The 19840-nt window shown below is 40.8% G+C and overlaps 1 protein-coding gene and 1 pseudogene across 2 annotated transcripts in view; one reads left to right on the forward strand and one right to left on the reverse strand.

Moving 5' to 3' along the window:
* Positions 1-3210: 3210 nt before the first annotated feature.
* LOC115516486 lies at positions 3211-18788 on the reverse strand (annotated as a pseudogene).
* Positions 13187-19840, forward strand: part of FBXO34 (F-box protein 34) — an 88747-nt gene continuing 82093 nt past the window's right edge. The window contains exon 1 of one of the 2 annotated variants that reach the window (XM_032593361.1): positions 13187-13295. The gene's annotated coding sequence lies outside the window, so the exon portion shown is untranslated. The remainder of the gene's footprint in view (positions 13296-19840) is intronic. The other variant, XM_030319166.2, reaches the window with a different exon arrangement.

Genomic DNA, 19840 nt, shown 5'->3' on the forward strand with positions numbered 1-19840 from the left:
AACCCACTTGCATTCTGCCTCTGTCCCTCTCAAACAAACATTAAAAAAAATATATATATATATATGAAAATGGATATTTATATTTGTATGAAGATATTTTCAGCTACTTTCTAATGTTTTTAGAAAGTCCTATGAAGTAAATAACTTAAGTAGTAATAGAATTGATTATCTCATATAACAAGAAGGCTCAAGGTTAAGTCAGAGGTGCAATGATGACATCAAAGATGCAGATTACTTCTACCTTTTTGCTTGGCCATCCTCTTATGCTCTCTTCAGCTAACAACTGTCATGATCCCAAGACTGCAATCACAGTACCAGACACCATGTACAAATGCAATGACATCTAGCTGCGGGAGGGACTGTTTCTTTTTGTATGTTTCTCTTTCATTGTTTGTAAATATGGTTCTACTTAGGAAAGTAATGCATTTCAACAGAAAATGAATATCTTCCTTTAATGGTAAGAAAAAGCCTTTCCAGAAGTATCTTAGTAGATTTCCCATTGTATTTTATTAGCTAGATTTGCATCACAGACCCATGCTTGAATACATCACTGACCAAGGAGATTGGGACCACACTGATTACCTTAGAGCAACATCTCTTGACCTTGGTACTATTGGTGTTTTGGAAGAAATAATTCTTTGTCTGGGGGGACTAGTGAACTGTACATTGTAGAATGTTGACCAGCATCTCTCGTCTCTCCCTACTAGATGCCAATAGCACTTCTCCCAAGATGTGACAATTAGCAATGTCTCCAGACACTGCTAAATATACCCTGGGAAACAAAGTCAATCAATCACCTCACTGAGAACCACTGACTTAGGTCAATCATAACTTACTCCATGGGTCTGGGCTCACCAACCCTGAAGCACAAAGAAGGTCTGAGATCAGGATTCTGTTAACAAGGAAGAAAAAGGAAATTGTTATTTGAGAGGCAGTCAGTGGATAGGGAGCCCCATTCCCTCACCCCCCGATTTTTTCTTGTCATTTTTCAACAAACAGATCAGGGACTTACTGAAAATATGAAAGATATAAAAATGAATTATCTGATATTACTCAAAGAATGCTAGTTCCTGTCTAAATGCCAAGTGGATAACATAAATATCCTTATAGCCAATTGGTAATCTAGAAAATATAACCAGGGATAATTTGTGTTGAAGCACCAAAATTATGATTGGTTTGTTGGTTGTATTCTACAGGATTTAGATGTTCCTACTTTTGTCATGTTCTTGCAGCATTACCTAAGATTCTGCCACAACTCAGGTCCTATATCTAATGTTTAAGACTTTCTACTCTTATAATTTTTATTTGTCATCCATTGGTGATGAACACTTGCATCCTGGATTAAATCATTTGGTACGAAAAAGTGTGAACGTTTAAATTAATTCTAAAGCCATCTATTGAGGATCTTTTGTGTGCCAGGCATGAATACTATGAAGGAAAGTGACAAGACTGAAATACTGCATTAGAGAGTTAGAGAGAAAGCTCTTTGAGGAAGTAACATTTCAGCCAAGACAAGGGGGAGAATGGAGATAGATTGAGGAAGGGGACCTGTCTGATTATATAATGGGCTGTAGGAAAGAGTTCTGATTTTATGGTAAGATCAGGAAGAAGAATGGACTTGGGAATGGGGTGTGTGTGTGTGTGTGTGTGTGTGTGTGTGTGTGTGTGTGTGAGATGAACTGCTTCCCTTTTGCCTGTTGTGGTTTTGTACTTGGAATGTAGCATGATTTTCAGCTGAGTTTTACTCCTGTGCTATAATAATTTGTGGGATATGCAAACCTTTATTCTCCTTTTGTGATTTTTTTCCCTTTCCATTTCTTAAGGAGCATTGCTACTTGGCTTCTAGTCTCTCCAGCACAACTTAGGCCTCCTGGGTCTCTAAGAAGCCCCAACCTCTGGCTTTAAACCTGATGTTCCCACATGAGTGTCTTCAGGATCTAGGTCTATGGCCTTTTTTGGACCATTCCTTTTCATCTTACTCCATTGGCTGTGGAGAGAACATCTCCTGGGGAAAATCCCACTAGGAAAATTCTTCTGGGAGCAGTAAGATCCCTCTATTTTTTTCTGCCTCACTTCCAAAAACCTCTTCATAACTGTAGGAATTAAACCATTCTTAATATAGATCACTGCTGCCCTTGCAGAAAAATATTTCTAGGATTTAAAAAGAAATCACTGAACCATTTCTTAATGAGTAACTTCTGAGTGTTAGGCACAGGGCTTGGCATTAGGATATAGTAATGAATAAAGCTTACTCTCCATTCTTTTGAAGTGCTCCTCTGCAGGGGGTTATAATAAATAAAAAAGTAGGCACTCTGGTGGCTCAGTTGATTGAGCATCTGACTCTTGATTTCGGCTCAGGTCATGATCCCAGGGTTATAGGATCGAGCCCTGCATCCAGCTCTGCACCAAGCGTGGAGCCTGCTTAAAATTCTTTCTCTCCCTCTGTCCCTCTGCCCTTCTCCCTAGGTAGCGCACACTCTCTCTCTCTCCCCCTCTCTCTCAAAACTAACAAACAAACAAACAAAGTGATTACTGTTACAAAATTTTGTGAAAGGATGAGTAGGGAAGTTCTGGTTTGAAGAGGCTGTAGCCAACTCCCATGTCACCCTAAATGAAAATAAAATCTAAGTAAAAACTGGACTTGCTAGGCAAAAAGTTCCCCAGTGTACTTCCCTTTTCCTCCAAAGTCCCTCCTAAACATAAATTCTGGCATCTCCAGTGCTCTGTGGAGACTTTAAGCCAATACTTAAGATTGTGTCAGGGTTAACCAGTTGCAGAGAAGGGAGAGGAACCTTTAGGCTGAGGGATGAGTAGACCCAAAGGCCCTGAGATGGAACAGAGATTGCCTGACTTGATAGAGGAGCTAACAAAATGCTTTCATTGTTTCCTGCTGAACTTCAGTACTTGGATTCCATGGAATACATAGATATTTTATTTTATTTTGTTTTATTTTATTTTATTTTATTTTATTTTGTTTTGTTTTGTTTTGTTTTGTTTTTTTTGAGAAGGGGCTCGCTTTATTGGGGAGAGAGCAACCAACAGATGAAGGCAGTCTGGTGGGCATCCTACACATCATGCTCAAAAAGATCACAGGAGATTCTGCTAAGAAAGATCAACTGGAACATGGGTTCCTCTGGGCAACTCCCCCAACCTCATCCCTCTGAAGAATTGGGATACTCCCAACCACTTCCTTGAAGGCAAATGTGTTCACTACAGATAGAGCCCCTTAGGGGTGCCTTCTTGTTTTTTATAAAGAACATCTTCTTTAGATTTTTTGAAGTCTTCATTTGTTACTTTAATTCTACGTTCTCTCAAGGCCATCAGACCAGCTTCTGTACAGATTGCCTTGATGTCAGCCCCAGAGAGGTCATCTTTAGCCATGATCAAGTCGTCCAGGGTTACATCATTGGCCAGCATCATCCTGCTTGTGTGGATCTGAAAGATGCGCTTCTTAGTCTTTTCATCAGGCCGGGGGAACTCAATTTTCAAGTCGATGCAGCCTGGTCTGATAAGGGCTGGATCCAAAGTTTCTATTCAGTTTGTGGCCATGATAACTTTCATGTCACCCCTTGAATCAAATCCTACTGGTTCAACCAATCCAACATTGTTCATTGAATTTCTCTCTTACCCCTGCAATTTGAGTCGTATATTTTTGTTCCAATGGCATCAATTTCATCAATAAATATGATGGATTGTGCATGTTCTTCTGCAACTTGAAACAATTCCCAAACGAGTTTGGGTCCATCACCTAGGTACTTCTGAATAAGTTCAGAGCCAACCACTCTTAACAAAGTGGCTGAGATTTGGTTTGCTACTGCTTTGGCTAATAAGGTTTTACTTGTGCCAGGTGGACCACAGAGAATGACCCTCTTTGGGAGCTTTATACCCATCTCTTCATAACATTCAGGATGAGTGAGAGGAAGCTCCACAGATTCCTTAATTTCCTGGATTCGGTTGTCCAACCCCCCAATATCAGCATAGGTTTCCTGGGAGGCCTTTTCTACCTTCTACCTCCTAGGGGGGCCATGGGCCAAGGGACCCACGTCATCCATGAGCACACCTATGATGGTATGCACCTTGTGGTTGAGCAGGACTGAGCAGCCTGGTTCCAGCAGATCCTTGTCTACAAAGGAAAGAATGCTGATGTAGTGTTTTAAGCCCACAGATGCAGACACTGTGGCATGATTGTCATCAACGATCTCCTCAAACATTCTTACCAACATTGGGGTCCCCCTCAGATCATCCACCTTTGACCTTCCCCCACTTTTGCTTTTCTTCTAAAGTCTTCGTTTCTGATTTCTTTTTTTTCCCAATATATGAAATTTATTGTCAAATTGGTTTCCATACAACACCCAGTGCTCATCCCAAAAGGTGCCCTCCTCAATACCCATCACCCACCCTCCCCTCCCTCCCACCCTTCATCAACCCTCAGTTTGTTCTCAGTTTTTAACAGTCTCTTATGCTTTGGCTCTCTCCCACTCTAACCTCTTTTTTTTTTTGTCCTTCCCCTCCCCCCATGGGTTTCTGTTAAGTTTCTCAAGATCCACATAAGAGTGAAACCATATGGTATCTGTCTTTCTCTGTATGGCTTATTTCACCTAGCATCACACTCTCCAGTTCCATCCACGTTGCTACAAAAGGCCATATTTCATTCTTTCTCATTGCCACGTAGTATTCCATTGTGTATGCAAACCACAATTTCTTTATCCATTCATCAGTTGATGGACATTTAGGCTCTTTCCACAATTTGGCTATTGTTGAGAGTGCTGCTATAAATATTGGGGTACAAGTTCCCCTGTGCATCAGTACTCCTGTATCCCTTGGGTAAATTCCTAGCAGTGCTATTGCTGGGTCATAGGGTAGGTCTATTTTTAATTTTCTGAGGAACCTCCACACTGCTTTCCAGAGCGGCTGCACCAGTTTGCATTCCCACCAACAGTGCAAGAGGGTCCCCGTTTCTCCACATCCTCGCCAGCATCTATAGTCTCCTGATTTGTTCATTTTGGCCACTCTGACTGGCGTGAGGTGATATCTGAGTGTGGTTTTGATTTGTATTTCCCTGATAAGGAGCAACGTTGAACATCTTTTCATGTGCCTGTTGGCCATCCAGATGTCTTCTTTAGAGAAGTGTCTATTCATGTTTTCTGCCCATTTCTTCACTGGGTTATTTGTTTTTTGGGTGTGGAGTTTGGTGAGCTCTTTATAGATTTTGGATACTAGCCCTTTGTCTGATATGTCATTTGCAAATATCTTTTCCCATTCCGTTGGTTGCCTTTTAGTTTTGTTGGTTGTTTCCTTTGCTGTGCAGAAGCTTTTTATCTTCATAAGGTCCCAGTAATTAATTTTTGCTTTTAATTCCCTTGCCTTTGGGGATGTGTTGAGTAAGAGATTGCTACGGCTGAGGTCAGAGAGGTCTTTTCCTGCTTTCTCCTCTAGGGTTTTGATGGTTTCCTGTCTCACAGTCAGGTCCTTTATCCATTTTGAGTTTATTTTTGTGAATGGTGTGAGAAAGTGGTCTAGTTTCAACCTTCTGCATGTTGCTGTCCAGTTCTCCCAGCACCATTTGTTAAAGAGACTGTCTTTTTTCCATTGGATGTTCTTTCCTGCTTTGTCAAAGATGAGTTGGCCATACGTTTGTGGGTCTAGTTCTGGGGTTTCTATTCTATTCCATTGGTCTATGTGTCTGTTTTTTGTGCCAATACCATGCTGTCTTGATGATTACAGCTTTGTAGTAGAGGCTAAAGTCTGGGATTGTGATGCCTCCTGCTTTGGTCTTCTTCAAAATTACTTTGGCTATTCGGGGCCTTTTGTGGTTCCATATGAATTTTAGGATTGCTTGTTCTAGTTTCGAGAAGAATGCTGGTGCAATTTTGATTGGGATTGCATTGAATGTGTAGATAGCTTTGGGTAGTATTGACATTTTGACAATATTTATTCTTCCAATCGATGAGCAGGGAATGTCTTTCCATTTCTTTATATCTTCTTCAACTACCTTCATAAGCTTTCTATAGTTTTCAGCATACAGATCTTTTACATCTTTGGTTAGATTTATTCCCAGGTATTTTATGCTTCTTGGTGCAATTGTGAATGGGATCAGTTTCTTTATTTGTCTTTCTGTTGCTTCATTGTTAGTGTATAAGAATGCAACTGATTTCTGTACATTGATTTTGTATCCTGCAACTTTGCTGAATTCGTGTATCAGTTCTAGCAGACTTTTGGTGGAGTCTATCGGATTTTCCATGTATAATATCATGTCATCTGCAAACAGCGAAAGCTTGACTTCATCTTTGCCAATTTTGATGCCTTTGATTTCCTTTTGTTGTCTGATTGCTAATGCTAGAACTTCCAACACTATGTTAAACAACAGCGGTGAGAATGGGCATCCCTGTCGTGTTCCTGATCTCAGGGAAAAAGCTCTCAGTTTTTCCCCATTGAGGATGATGTTAGCTGTGGGCTTTTCATAAATGGCTTTTATGATCTTTAAGTATGTTCCTTCTATCCCGACTTTCTCAAGGGTTTTTATTAAGAAAGCGTGCTGGATTTTGTCAAAAGCTGTTTCTGATTTCTAATGAATTCATTCTTCATGAGAAGATGGTCTAACTTCAGTAATTTTAAGCAACGCTGAGTGTGAGGTGTCACCAGTGACAGCTTGCTGGCAGCATTTGGTCCCTTTGTTTTCTTCTTTTCTCCACTCTAGTTGGTACTTTTTTTTCTTGTCCTTGTCATCCTTTCTTGCCCCTCCAGGTCCCTGACCACCACTCTGACTTTGACCCAGCTTGCCTTGGCAGCTTGAACCACCACTACTGGAAGTCCTACATAGAGATTTTAAATAGAGGAGCATCAGGAATGGACATTGTTGCTTAGGTTTAGATTTCTAGTAAAAAAGCAAACATTAAGAAGGGACTTGGAAACCATTATGGCCTGGTATTAAATCTACCCACGTGTTAATTATGATAATCAGAATGTGAAGAGTTTGGGAGGGATTGCCTCTTTTATGTGCATCAATAAGTGGGATACATATGGGGGTGCCTGGGTGGCTCAGTTGGTTAAGCATCTGACTTGGGCTCAGGTCATAATCTCACGGTTCATGAATTCGAGTCCTGCATTGGGTTAGCTCAAGCCCCACTTCAGGTGAGCCCTGCTTCTCTCTCTCTACCCCTCGTAGGATCCTCTCCTCTCCTCTCTTTCTCCCTCCCTCTCTCTCTCTCTCCATCCTCACTCACTTGCACCCTGTCTCTCTCTCTCTCAAAAAAAAAAAAAAAGTAGGATACATATGGAAATTGTTTTGGACCATTGGGTTGATGTTGTAGAAACCATCATCTGAAAGGTCAAAGGGCACTGAAAACAGTGTGAGCTTCTAAGGATAATAGGGAAAGGAGATCTCGGGACCTTGACTGGGTTTTGCCATGGCATTTCACTGGAGGAGGCTGTCAGTCATCACCCTACATTTCTTTTATTCCCTTGTATAAGCATGCAAGTCACCATAAAGTCAGTGAATCTAAAGGACTTTTTTGAAGAAATTAAAATTATTTAAAAAATTATCTGTGTAACTATCAATATATCCTTTATTCCACCTCTCTTCCCCCCACCCCCCGTGAAGAGAGTCTCTTGGTTTTTAGCTTTTAGCAGATTTTTGTGGTGCCACAAATCCAAGAAAAGGATAAGAACTATGATTTTCTGATTTTAATACTTATTCGGCTTTATGTCCCTCACAACCCACATCTCAGTTGTGAGATATACTCATATCTGTTGGAGGTTTACTGCCTTTCTCCTTCTGTTTCTCTTTAGTTTTGTTCTTCTATTTATGATGAATGAAGTTATTTCTCATGGCCGAGTAGCCTCTGCCCAGCCTCCCATCGCCACCGTCATACTACATACATGTGTTGGGGCTCAGGGCTTCCAATGACTTTTTCTAGACCTCTTGAAGTGTGTGCCTTTAACTTGGTAAACTTGAAAGCTTTTTCACTTCTTTTTTCTTTTTTAAAAAATTTTTAATTTAATTTTTTAAATTTACATCCAAGTTAGCATATAGTGTAACAATGGTTTCAGGAGTAGATTCCTTAATGTCCCTTCCCCATTTAGCCCATTCCCCCCCACCACAACCCCTCCAGTAACCCTCTGTTCTCCATATTTAAGAGTCTCTTATGTTTCGTCCCCCTCCCTGTTTTTATATTATTTTAGCTTCCCTTCCCTGTGTTCACCTGTTCTATGTCTTAAAGTCCTCGTATGAGTGAAGTCGTATGATATTTGTCTTTCTCTAATTTCGCTTAGCATAATACCCTCCAGTTCCATCCACGTAGTTGCAAATAGCAAGATTTCATTCCTTCTGATTGCTGAGTAATAGTCCGTTGTGTATGTATATATATATATATATATATATATATATATATATATATACACCACATCTTCTTTATCCATTCATCCATCAATGGACATTTGGGCTCTTTCCATACTTTGGCTATTGTTGATAGTGCTGCTATAAACATTGGGGTGCATGTGCCCCTTCAAAACAGCATACTTGTATCCCTTGGATAAATACCTAGTAGTGCAATTGCTGGGTTGTAGGGTAGTTCTATTTTTAATTTTTTGAGGAATCTCCATCCTGTTTTCCAGAGTGGCTGCACCAGTTTGCATTCCTTTCTCTGCATCCTTGCCAACATCTGTTGTTGCCTGAGTTGCTAATATTAGTCATTCTGACAGGTGTGAGGTGGTATCTCCTTGTGGTTTTGATTTGTATTTCCCTGCTGATGAGTGATGTTGAACACTTTTTCATGTGTTGGCTGTCTATCTGGATGTCTTCTTTGGAGAAGTGTCTATTCATGTCTTTTGCCCATTTCTTCACTGGAGTATTTGTTTTTTGGGTGTTGAGTTTGATGAGTTCTTTACAGATTTTGGGTGCTAACCCTTTATCTGATCTATCGTTTGCAAATATATTCTCCCATTCTATCAGTTGCCTTTTAGTTTTGTTGATTGTTTCCTTCGCTGTGCAGAAGCTTTTTATTTTGATGAGGTCCCAATAGTTCATTTTTGCTTTTGTTTCCCTTGCCTCTGGAGACGTATTAAGAAGTTGCTGTGGCCAAGATCGAAGAGGTTTTTGCCTGCTTTCTCCTCGAGGATTCTGATGGCTTTCTGTCTTACATTTAGGTCTTTTATCCATTTTGAGTTTATTTTTGTGTGTGGTGTAAGAAAGTGGTTCAGGTTCATTTTTCTGCATGTTACTGTCCAGTTTTCCCAGCAGCACTTGCTGAAGAGACTGTCTTTATTCCATTCTTTCCTACTTTGTCAAAGATTAATTGACCATACATTTGTGGGTCCATTTCTGGGTTCTCTATTCTGTTCCATTGATCTGAGTGTCTGTTTTTGTGCCACACTTTTTTCTTATTTAAGCTTCATAATAATAGTTAGTAGGGAAAGACATTTTCACACCCAGTGACCTAGTTCTGCAGTAAGGATGAACCTAGATGCAGTCTACTGGAGCCTTTCTCTTGCTTTCCTTTTCATTGCTGTGGAGGATGTAGGTTAAGGATCAAGAGTTTGGGGTATGGAGAAAAATGAGATGGTATTTTTCCTTTGGAGGTAGGAGTGAGCTTATTAAGGAATAAGTGGAAGGTTCTTAGATTTTATTCTGAGCAGAGGAGTAATGAAACCATGTCTATACAAACGATTGTTTGATTCAGTATGTTTGCTGGTTTGAGATGATTAAGTTTTTTACGTTTCTTTTTAAATGTTTGTCTATTTTTGAAAAAGAGAGAGAGAGAGAGAGAGAGAGAGAGAGAGAGAGAGAGAGACAGAGCGTGAGTGGGGAGGGGCAGAGAGAGAGGGAGAGACAGAATCTGAAGCAGGCTCCAGGCTCTGCACTGTCAGCACAGAGCTTGACACGGGGTTCAAACCCATGAACTGCGAGATCATGACCTGAGCCGAAGTTGGACACTAAACCAACTGAGCCACCCAGGCACCCATGAAATGATTGTTTAGTCATTGATGGAATAACCACAGTTGTATACTGTATATATTTAGGACTTTGCTGTTGCTGTGCCATCTCAGGCCACCTTAATCTTGCTCCTCTTTCAGCTCCTTCTCAGTCCTGCGGCCTCACTGTGCTACACTGATGGCTTTTTGGGGAGCGCCCTCCTCAGAACCTGTTACAGGGTCTATAGCCTAATACACTGCACTGGCTCCAGTGGCTTTGTTTTGTGGGGATCATTCCCATTGTGTACATGGAGAAATAGAATCAAGGGAAAGACTTGCCTAAAATGGTTTCACCGCCTCCTCACCTTATTACTCTTAAAGTAGTGCCATTCAAGTGTGGCCCCACTGGCCAGCTTTAGAACTAGTCTGCCATAAGAACAGAAATGGAGAGAAAGAGTTTTAGAAACTTTGCTAGCAATTTGATAGAGTGATTTTATGTGTGTTGAGTTTAATAATGAGAATTTGGGCTTTTGTCTTTTTTAATTTTAAATTTCTTGTTTTCTGGTTGTATTGTATTTTACAAAACCATCAGTTTACAATGTATTAAGGAAAAAAGCAGTTTGGGAAACATTGAATTAGGCCACCTAGACTCTAATGGGACTTTTGACAATGAAGATGTGCTTTCCATATGGAAACCATTGTCATTTCAGTTTAATGATATCTCTGTTGTGCTTTGTAGTTACAATGTCTTTAACTTATCTGAAATTCCTCAAACAGTACAGTGATATGGTGAAAATGCTAGAGTCTTTGCTAAGTTTGGCTCTATACCACCGGTGCAATCCTGGTCAAGTGGTTTAAGTCTTCAAACCTTAGTTTCCTCATCTGTAATAACAATAGTACTCACCTCACAGAGGTGTTTTTCTGATTAAATGAAAGAATGTATGTGATATACAGAATAGTGTCTGGATCAAACATTGTAAATGCAATAAATGTTGGATATTAATGAACTGCAGTAAACACTATTATAAAATGGAGATCATGCTTATCTACCATCATGAGAAAAGTACAGATTAACATGGTTATAATTATCCACTAAACATTTAAGCAATATCAAGTGCAAGATCTTTTAATGGATACTAGGACTAGGATCCTTGTACTCTAGCAGTTTAGAATGTAGCAGAGGTATAAAATACACACATGTGAGATGTGTGTGGAGTAAAATAAAGACTGTAAGGAAAGAGGAAAAAATGGGGGGAATCCATTTTTTTGATTCCTGTAAGGAATCAAGAGGTTTTAAAGAGGACAGTGTTTGAGATGAACCTGAAAGGATGGATTGAAATATTACAACTTTGAGTCAAATATGACACAGAGAAATTTCAAATGATCATGATATATTGAGCTAATACCAATCAGATATTAAATCAGACAGTTTGATGTCGATATGTACAGTATGATTCCCTTCCCAATTTATAAAAATATTTATTTATTTTGAGAGAGAGAGAAAGAGTGCATGCATGCAAGCAGGGGAGGGGGAGAAAGAGAGAGAGAGAGAGAGAGAGAGAGAGAGAAAGAAAATTCCAAGCAGGCTCCACACTGTCAGCACAGAGCCTGACATAGGGCTTGATCCCATGAACTGTTGAGATCATGACCTGAACAAAAATCAAGAGTCTGATGCTTAACCGACTGAACCACCCAGGTGCTCCTGCCCCCATTTTTATTAAAATTATGTATATAGATAAAGGCCTAGATGGAGAAGTTAAGTGATTATTTCTTGGTGGTGAGATCATGGGAAATATTTATTTTCCTTATTCTTTTAATTTTTTTGTTACTCTTTGGTATTTAAGATTTCATAATATGCATTTTACCAGAGTAGCTTTATAGTTGGATAAGCTACTTTTTAAAGGGCTGGCTAAAATCAAAGCTGCTAAATTAAGTATAACTTGGTACTACCTTTAAAAAATTAAAAATTTTTTTAATGTTTATTTTTTTGAGACAGAGAGAGACAGAGTGTAAGCAGGGAAGGGGCAGAGAGAGAGAGGGAGACCCAGAATCCAAAGCAGGCTCCAGGCTCCAAACTGTACAGAGCCTCTCAGGTGGAACTCAGGAGCCATGAGATCATGACCTGAGTCAAAGTTGACACTTAACTGAGCCACCCAGGCACCCCTAAAAACTCATTTTGGCAGTTTGTATTAGTAACTATAAATGTGTTGATACACTTTCACCTAGTGGTTCCATTTCATGGTATTTATCTTTAAGAATCTACATTCATGAGAATGTCCTGTGAGTTGTTTGTAATGGTAAGAAGAGAAGGGAATACGTCGAAGAATGGAAAATTAATTCAGTAAATTTTCCATGTCCACTAAAATAGAATTTAGCTGTTAAAATACTTATGAAGTGTATGAAATATGAAAAATACATATACACATGAAAAAAGAGGACCCAAAACTGTGGGTACTCTATGATCATAGCATTGTAAAATAAATATGCATGGGACAAAAAGTCTAAAGGAAAATACACCAGATGCTGAGAGTGGCTGTGTTTGTGTGAAGGAGTTTTTCTTTATTGTCCTCATGTTTTATAATACAGTTAAAATTATTTTTACAATAAAATCGATCATCATTTTAAAGCCTGGGTATGAAAAGTTTCCTTACTGGCACTCTGATTTCAAAGTACTAAATAAATTAATAAAGTATTAAAAACCTATTCTGTATTTCTTTGCAGTTCCTTAAACTTCTACAGACCACATTTTGAGATTGTTAACCTTGAAAGTTTATGTGCAGATAGGTATTCCTGCCATGATTTGCATGGAAACGGGTGATAGAAGGGACTCTCTTTTTACAAATGCAAATTCTGAAAATCCAGTCTTCCAAGCTGGTAGCAGAATCAAAATTGGAACCCAAGTCTAATAGTAACTAATACCGTTTGTAGCTCCAGCCATGAGTGCTGATAAACTGGTCAAGTCTACGGACTGAACACTGGCGTTTCTACCATTCTGGCTAGCTAGCCTGAGGGTTTGATTCCTTTCGCTACAGCTCGTACTCCAGCTTTCACTCTTTCCCACCACTTGGGGGCTCGCAGATTCTTCACCCTTTTTAAGTTCCCCACTTTTCCCTTTCCCAGCGTCCGAAGTACCGCAGAATACCCGGCAGGGGTCGCTGCAACCCCCTAGTACCGCAGCCCCTCCCCTGGCCAACCGTCGATTGGGCCGGCGCGTGACGTCACTCCGTTTTAGCCAAACAAATGGGTTTCGGGGCGAGCGTTGGGCTCCGCCGCGCCGTGCTGGGCGCTCGGTCCGCCTCAGCGGTGGGGAGTGAGCCAGGCCTCCTGCTGCCGCCGCATCGGGGTGTGCAGCCCCGGGCCAGGCCCCGACCGGGGCAGGAGCGCAGGTGGGTCCGGGCCGCGGTGGGGCTTGGCGTGAGGGTAGCGCGGTCGGGGTCCGGCGGCTGCGGCCACCGTGGCCGCTCCCCGCCCCCTCCCGCCGCCTGCCTGCGCTCCCGGGGAGCGGGGCGGGTGGGGGCGGGGGCGCCGCCCGCGGGTCCCGGGCTCGCAGCGCGTCCGGCGCGTCTGGGGCAGGGGCCCCGCGGCCCGCGCCTCCTCCCGGGCCGGCCTCAGCTAGTGCACCGGCCGGGCGCTGGGCGCCCCCGCGGGCCGCGGAAGGTCGGGCGGGCGGCAGCCGGGTCCCCGGTCCGGGCTAGAGCTCAGGAGATCACAGATAGGCCGTAAGGAGGCACTGGACCGGCTCTCTCACCTCCGGGACCCGCGGCCGGTGAGGAAGTCGGGCCCTGGGCGGGAGTCGCCTCGCCTGGTCGCGCCCGCCGGGCTCGGCCACCCTGTCCTTTCCGTCCCGGCGCAGGTGAGCTGACGCCTCCCCTTAACCTTCCTCTGGGACCGGGCAGGACTGGGGCTCAGAAGCTTCTGTCGCCTCCGGGCAGGCGCAAGTCTACTGCGGGTCGGCCCTAGTCAGCGATGAAGTCACAGTGCTCTGGGTCCTCGTGTCTGTGACGTCAGGGGTTTCCAAGAGATGGGCTATGATGTCACTGCAGACCCCGCGGGGATCTTGGCGCGCGGGAGGGCGGGGAAGACCAGGAGGGGAGAAAAAGGAAGTTCAGTCTTTTATCAACGCCTGGAATTGCAGCGGATTTGAACAGAAAGTGGTTCGATATCAGCATTTCACAATTTTAATAGTTGTCAAGTTCTTTAACTTCATTTCAAACAAGCATTGTTAGTACAGTTCGACAAGACACATTTGATTTAGAAAAGTCTAAATCAGGAGGTTGGGGGAGGTTGAGTGTTTAATGTGAATGCCTTTTAGGAAGCTGAACTCATAGTTTGATGCTTTGTGATTGGAATTGCTGAAGAAATAGAACCAACTGGAGTGCTGATAATTCAGTTTGCCTTACTCTTTTTTTTTTTTTTTTTTTGCTACCTAGTTTTGAAATCAAATACGGTATCTGCTTCTTCTCAGTTTTGCTAGAGAGTGGCTAGAAAGGCAGACCTTAAATGAACTTTTTCTGTTGTAAAGGGGTGGAGGGGTAAGGCGGGAGGTTTGAATTAATCCAATATTCTTTTTAAACAATAATTACCTGAAGATTTAATTTATTTAGGTTGTTCTTGTCTTGTACTGTCATGGATAATTGAGGGCTTCCTGTGGTTTTAACTCACCAACAAGCTGTTTTCTTGCTTTCCCACTAAAACTGGGCTATGACAATAACCCAGGACTGCTTGTCTGGACAGGTAACTAAAATTTTGTCTGTATTACTTTCAAATATGAAACTACAGAATTTATATATATATATTTTTTAAATATTTTTTTTAATTTAATTTTTTTTTTTTTTGAGAGAGAGAGTGAGTGTGAGCAGGGGAGGGGCAGAGAGGATCCCCAGCAGGCTCGGAGTTGTCAGCGTGGAGCCGGATGTGGGGCTTCAACTCAAACCATGGCATCGTGACCTGAGCTGAAATCAAGAGTCAGACATTTAACTGACTGAGCCACCCAGGCACCCCTAGAATTTTTTTAAAGCGCTTTTGTGAATATTGTTTTTCTTCGAAAGCTTTCAAAAGAGATCAGGCCAGAAAAGAAGCTAGTCACTTGCCATTACTGACCCTCTTCAGATATTTTAGCATATCAATATAATTTTTTCCTCTCTATAGGATCATTTAAATAGAATCTAGTTTGAAAAATAGTTGCCTTAAGATTGAAGTATGATTACAATATAGGGTCTTCAGCTGGAAGCTTGGGTAGGAGTCCTCAGTCCTTCCTCATTGACCTTGATTTGTAATGGTAATTTTTTTGTCTTGTTAATATTTCCTCTTCTCCATTTGCCTCTAAAGGTGATTGATAGGTATTGTCTCTCTGAATTTTGCATTAACATGTAGATGGACATTATACTGTGTGCATTAACACAGTAAATGAAAGCAAACATTTACCCTCATTAATTACTGTTGCATTTGACTGGAAGTTCACAAAAGAAGGCTTTCTTACAAATTTCTTTTTTGTAATTTTTTCTCACCATACCTTGGAAATCTGACAGTTATGTGTGGTACTGAAAATTGTTTGTTTGTTTGTTTTCTTTTAAGAAGTTAGTAATTATATGGTGATGATGTTGATTGAAGGCTCTAAAGACAGAATTTGAGCCTTTGGATCCTCAAGACTGATAGGTACCAAGTTAACATGAAACTGCTGATATTGAGGGTTTTAGTCAACCTACTCTAAGATGAAAGGATCGTGGCAAGATAGTATGTGATGAAATTGAAGGAGGTTCAGAAGGACACTTGTACAGGTCTTTTCCAGGTAGCCTTTCAAGGGCAGGCTATGTGGCTCTGTGTAAATTAAGTGTATCGTACTTGTATATCTGGGAAGGGATGGAAGTCAAACTAAATGTGAATTGAAAGACATATAAATGATGATGATACAGTAATCTCTTCCTGGCAGTGCTTTTTTCCCCTCTGTTGTGTTTAGTAGTTATGATTCTTTTTTTCCTAATGGAACATGAGAATAGGTGGAGAATAATATCTTTAAGTGTATTCTAATGTGATTGAGGAACAATGACAGGTATAAAAAAGCCAGCTTATGTGTATAGTTGTATAACTATTTAGCAAGCCATAACTCTTCTGAAACATTTTTACAGCTTGTTTCTACCTTTGGCAGGATGTTTTTCTACCCAGGCCTTGAAGTTTTGGGTCTAGGAAGTAGCTTTTACTTCTTATAAATGGACATTTATTTTAGATTGCGTTTAAAATATTTTGTTATCTTCTTCAGTTACTGCATTTGAAGGGACTAAATCGACCACTCATTAATGATTATGGCATCTTTCTGACAGCTAAAGCAAATATGAAGAAATCAAAGTGCTGTATTTTATGAATTTTCCGAATTCTTTGGGTATGTTTATTGGATCATTTCTATTAACAGGTAGAATTTAAATTCTTGTACAAAATTTCTACTTTATTTTCTAAACTTAAATTTATGCTCAGTTTAACTTGGAGAGTTTTGATATTCTAATAAGCCTTAGTCTTGTTTAATATTTGCTGGGGGAGAACATACTAATCATTAGAGACATCATTTCGTGTAATCTTCCAAAATTTGCAGCTGTTTAGAACCAGATACTTGAGGGAGGCTACTATGGTATAATGAATGCCTTCCTTGTTAGGTCATGTGTGACAAAGGCAAAATTCAGCAAGTGCATAATTTACAGTCCTTTGGAAGCAACAACAACAAAAAAAAGAGATTAACTCCAAATGCATTAAGGTCATCTGGAAATTGAATTCCTGTCAGTCTTTATCTTTGCATAATTTAACTTCTCTGTAGTTCATGTTTATGGTATGTTGAAGCTGATGAACATACTATATTATCTAGGAAAGTACTAATAATTAGAGTGTAGGTGTTTCTTAATGTTAGCTGAAAGAATTTATCAACCTTTAATTTCCAACAACATCTTCTAGTTAGCTCTCGACAGAGGAGACTCTGGATCTTCTCCTTTTAAATATTCAACTTCTGGGGCGCCTGGGTGGCTCAGTTGGTTCAGCATCTGACTTCAGCTCAGGTCATGATCTCACAGTTTGTGAGTTCGAGCCCCGCGTTGGGCTCTGTGCTGACAGCTCAGAGCCTGGAGCCTGCTTTGGATTCTGTCTCCTTCTGTCTCTGCCCCTCCCCACTTGTGCTCTCTCTGTCTCTCAAAAATAAATAAATGAAAAAAAATGTTTAACATTCAACCGCAGAATCCTAGCACATACATTTCCTACCCTGTTTAGTTTAAATATGAAACTAAATATTAGTATGTGTGATTAAATATTACTAAATTTATTATAAGGCATGGGTTTCATTCATCCAACAGACATTTTTTGAGTACCTCAGCTAGGGACTGTGACGTGCAGATGAATTGTCCTTGCTACAAGGATCCTTGACCTTTGTTTTAATATTTCCTTGCCATGGAGGCCCATGGGTAGGTGGAGCCAGAATTGGACCAAGAGGGCGAACCAGTTATGTTATGCCAGATTGGCCAGAGGTCTTATCTAAAAGTCAGTTTAAAGAGGTATTTAGAAACTCAGGTGAAAAGAATGGGGAATAGATTATGATACTGGCAAAGGGTCTAGACTCCACAGATTTGGATTACTCTAAAATGAGTGGAGCTTAGCAAGTGAGCACTTTCTTTGAGTCAAGAACAAGTGCTGAAGGCCAGAACTAGCCTGTGTAGGCAGTCTAAAATTAGAGGCAGAGTGAAGAGGTAGAATCCAGATATCCCGCTCTCACAGGCATTGTGTGTACCTTTTTCCACTCTAAGGTTATTCCTTTTCTTTCTTATTTCCTTCCCCTCCCCTCCCTCCCTCCCTCCCTCCTTTCCTTCTTTCCTTCCTTCCTTGTTCCTTTTCTTAAATTGACAAACTCACAGCTGTCATTTCCACTTTTGTTTTGTTTCCCTGCCATTTTATTATGGAAAATTTTAATCACAGAAAAGTCGCAAGACTTGTTTGCTGGACAACTGAATACCCAAGTACCTGCAAACCTAGATTCTGTAATTTATATTTTGCCTTATATACTTATCTATCTATCCAACCTACCATCCCTCTCTCTTCCTGTATTCATTCGTCAATTTATCTTATATTTTGTTGTGTTTCAAAGTAACTATATTTTAATCCTAAATACTTCAGTGTGCCCGTCATGAACTATTTGTTTACTTGGTTTTTAGGTAGAACTTACATACAGTAAATTGTATAGATCTTACGTATACCATACCCTTAGTTTGGGCAAATTCATACATCTTTGTAACCTATAACCCTGACAAGATAGAACATTACCGGGGCGCCTGGGTGGCTCAGTCAGTTGAGTGTCCGACTTCGGCTCAGGTAGTGATCTCACAGTTCCAGGGTTTGAGCCCGCGTTGGGCTTTGTGCTGATAGCTTGGAGCCTGGAGCTTGCTTCGGATTCTGTGTCTGCCTCTCTCTCTGTCCCTCCTCCACTCATGTTCTGTCTCTCTCTGAAAAGTAAATAAACAGGGGCGCCTGGGTGGCGCAGTCGGTTAAGTGTCCGACTTCAGCCAGGTCACGATCTCGCGGTCCGTGAGTTCGAGCCCCGCGTCGGGCTCTGGGCTGATGGCTCAGAGCCCGGAGCCTGTTTCCGATTCTGTGTCTCCCTCTCTCTCTGCCCCTCCCCCGTTCATGCTCTGTCTCTCTCTGTCCCAAAAATAAATAAACGTTGAAAAAAAAAAAAAGTAAATAAACATTAAGAAAAAAAAATATAGAACATTACCATCACTATAAGAAGTTCCTTCATGTACCTTCCAAGTCAATTTAATTAACTTTTTAATCTTCTGCAGTCTTATTTCCACCAGTTTCTTCTGAAAATACCCGTTCAAAGGGCTAGCTTTGTTAGCACACTTGAGTAGCATTGTGCTAGGTGTTCAGAATGTAAAGAAGAACACTGCTCCTACTCTCTTTAAGCTTATAATTTAGTTTGGATTATAGTCAGGTGTCCAAAAAGAGATAAATGTTATATGAATTAAGAGGAGGCAAATGGGACTGCCAGAGAAAGCTTCCTAGGTGTGAGTCTTGAATTGGACCTTTGTTTTGGGATCCAGAGAAGAGTTGTGTGTGTGTTTTGTTTTGTTTTGTTTTTAATTTAAATAGACTGATTAGAAATTAGAAGTTATTGTATTAAACAACACTAGCAGAGAAGGGTGGTTTGGACCCAATTTTGGAGTATAAACATTATTCTATATCCAGTGATAATTTTTGAAGAGGAAGGAATATAAAAAACATTAAATTCTTCTCTTGTTTGTCATATCTGGTACTTAATTGTGTCGATGATTTCTTCATTTTTTGAGGCCTCTCCTTTCTTGGTTCTTTGCCTATCTCTGATTCTCAGTTTTGCTGGCAATTCTTTCTCTTCCAGATTTAAACTACTGAGAGCTCTGTCTTGACTATTGTGCTCCTTGTTATCTGGCCCTTAGCTCTTTGGGCTTCTCAATTATAATTCTTTCCAGGTCCTTGCTACATCTGTATCCATAAGCTGTTAACCCTTGTTAGGTTTCTAATTGCTAATAGTATGCTGCTTTTTGTGTGTCCCTATTTACTTTGTACTTGTTCAAGAGTCTGTAGCAAGAGCATTTGTTCTAAGTAGTTGTAGCACATGGGATTTATTAGGAAAGAAAGATGTACATTTAGGCTGAATGAATAGAGTAGATGAGCTTCTAGGAACAAACCTCAGAACGACACTGCAGAATTTGCCTGCTAAGGGGGCTACTGCCAGTGTGGACCGTGCTGTTGAATCAGAAAGCTGCTGCCACCGTACTTAACTTTAAAAAAAGAAGTAGGAGAAGGAGAAGTAGTAGTAGTGGTTTACCTTCCTTGGGCAGAACTACCATTGATGTTACTTTCTGCTCCCATATCTTATGCAGGTATGTCTGCTTAGCTGCTCTTAGGTCAAATGTGAGACCTTAAT

Source organism: Lynx canadensis, chromosome B3 (genome assembly GCF_007474595.2).
Source record: "Lynx canadensis isolate LIC74 chromosome B3, mLynCan4.pri.v2, whole genome shotgun sequence".
Classification (NCBI taxonomy): domain Eukaryota; kingdom Metazoa; phylum Chordata; class Mammalia; order Carnivora; family Felidae; genus Lynx; species Lynx canadensis.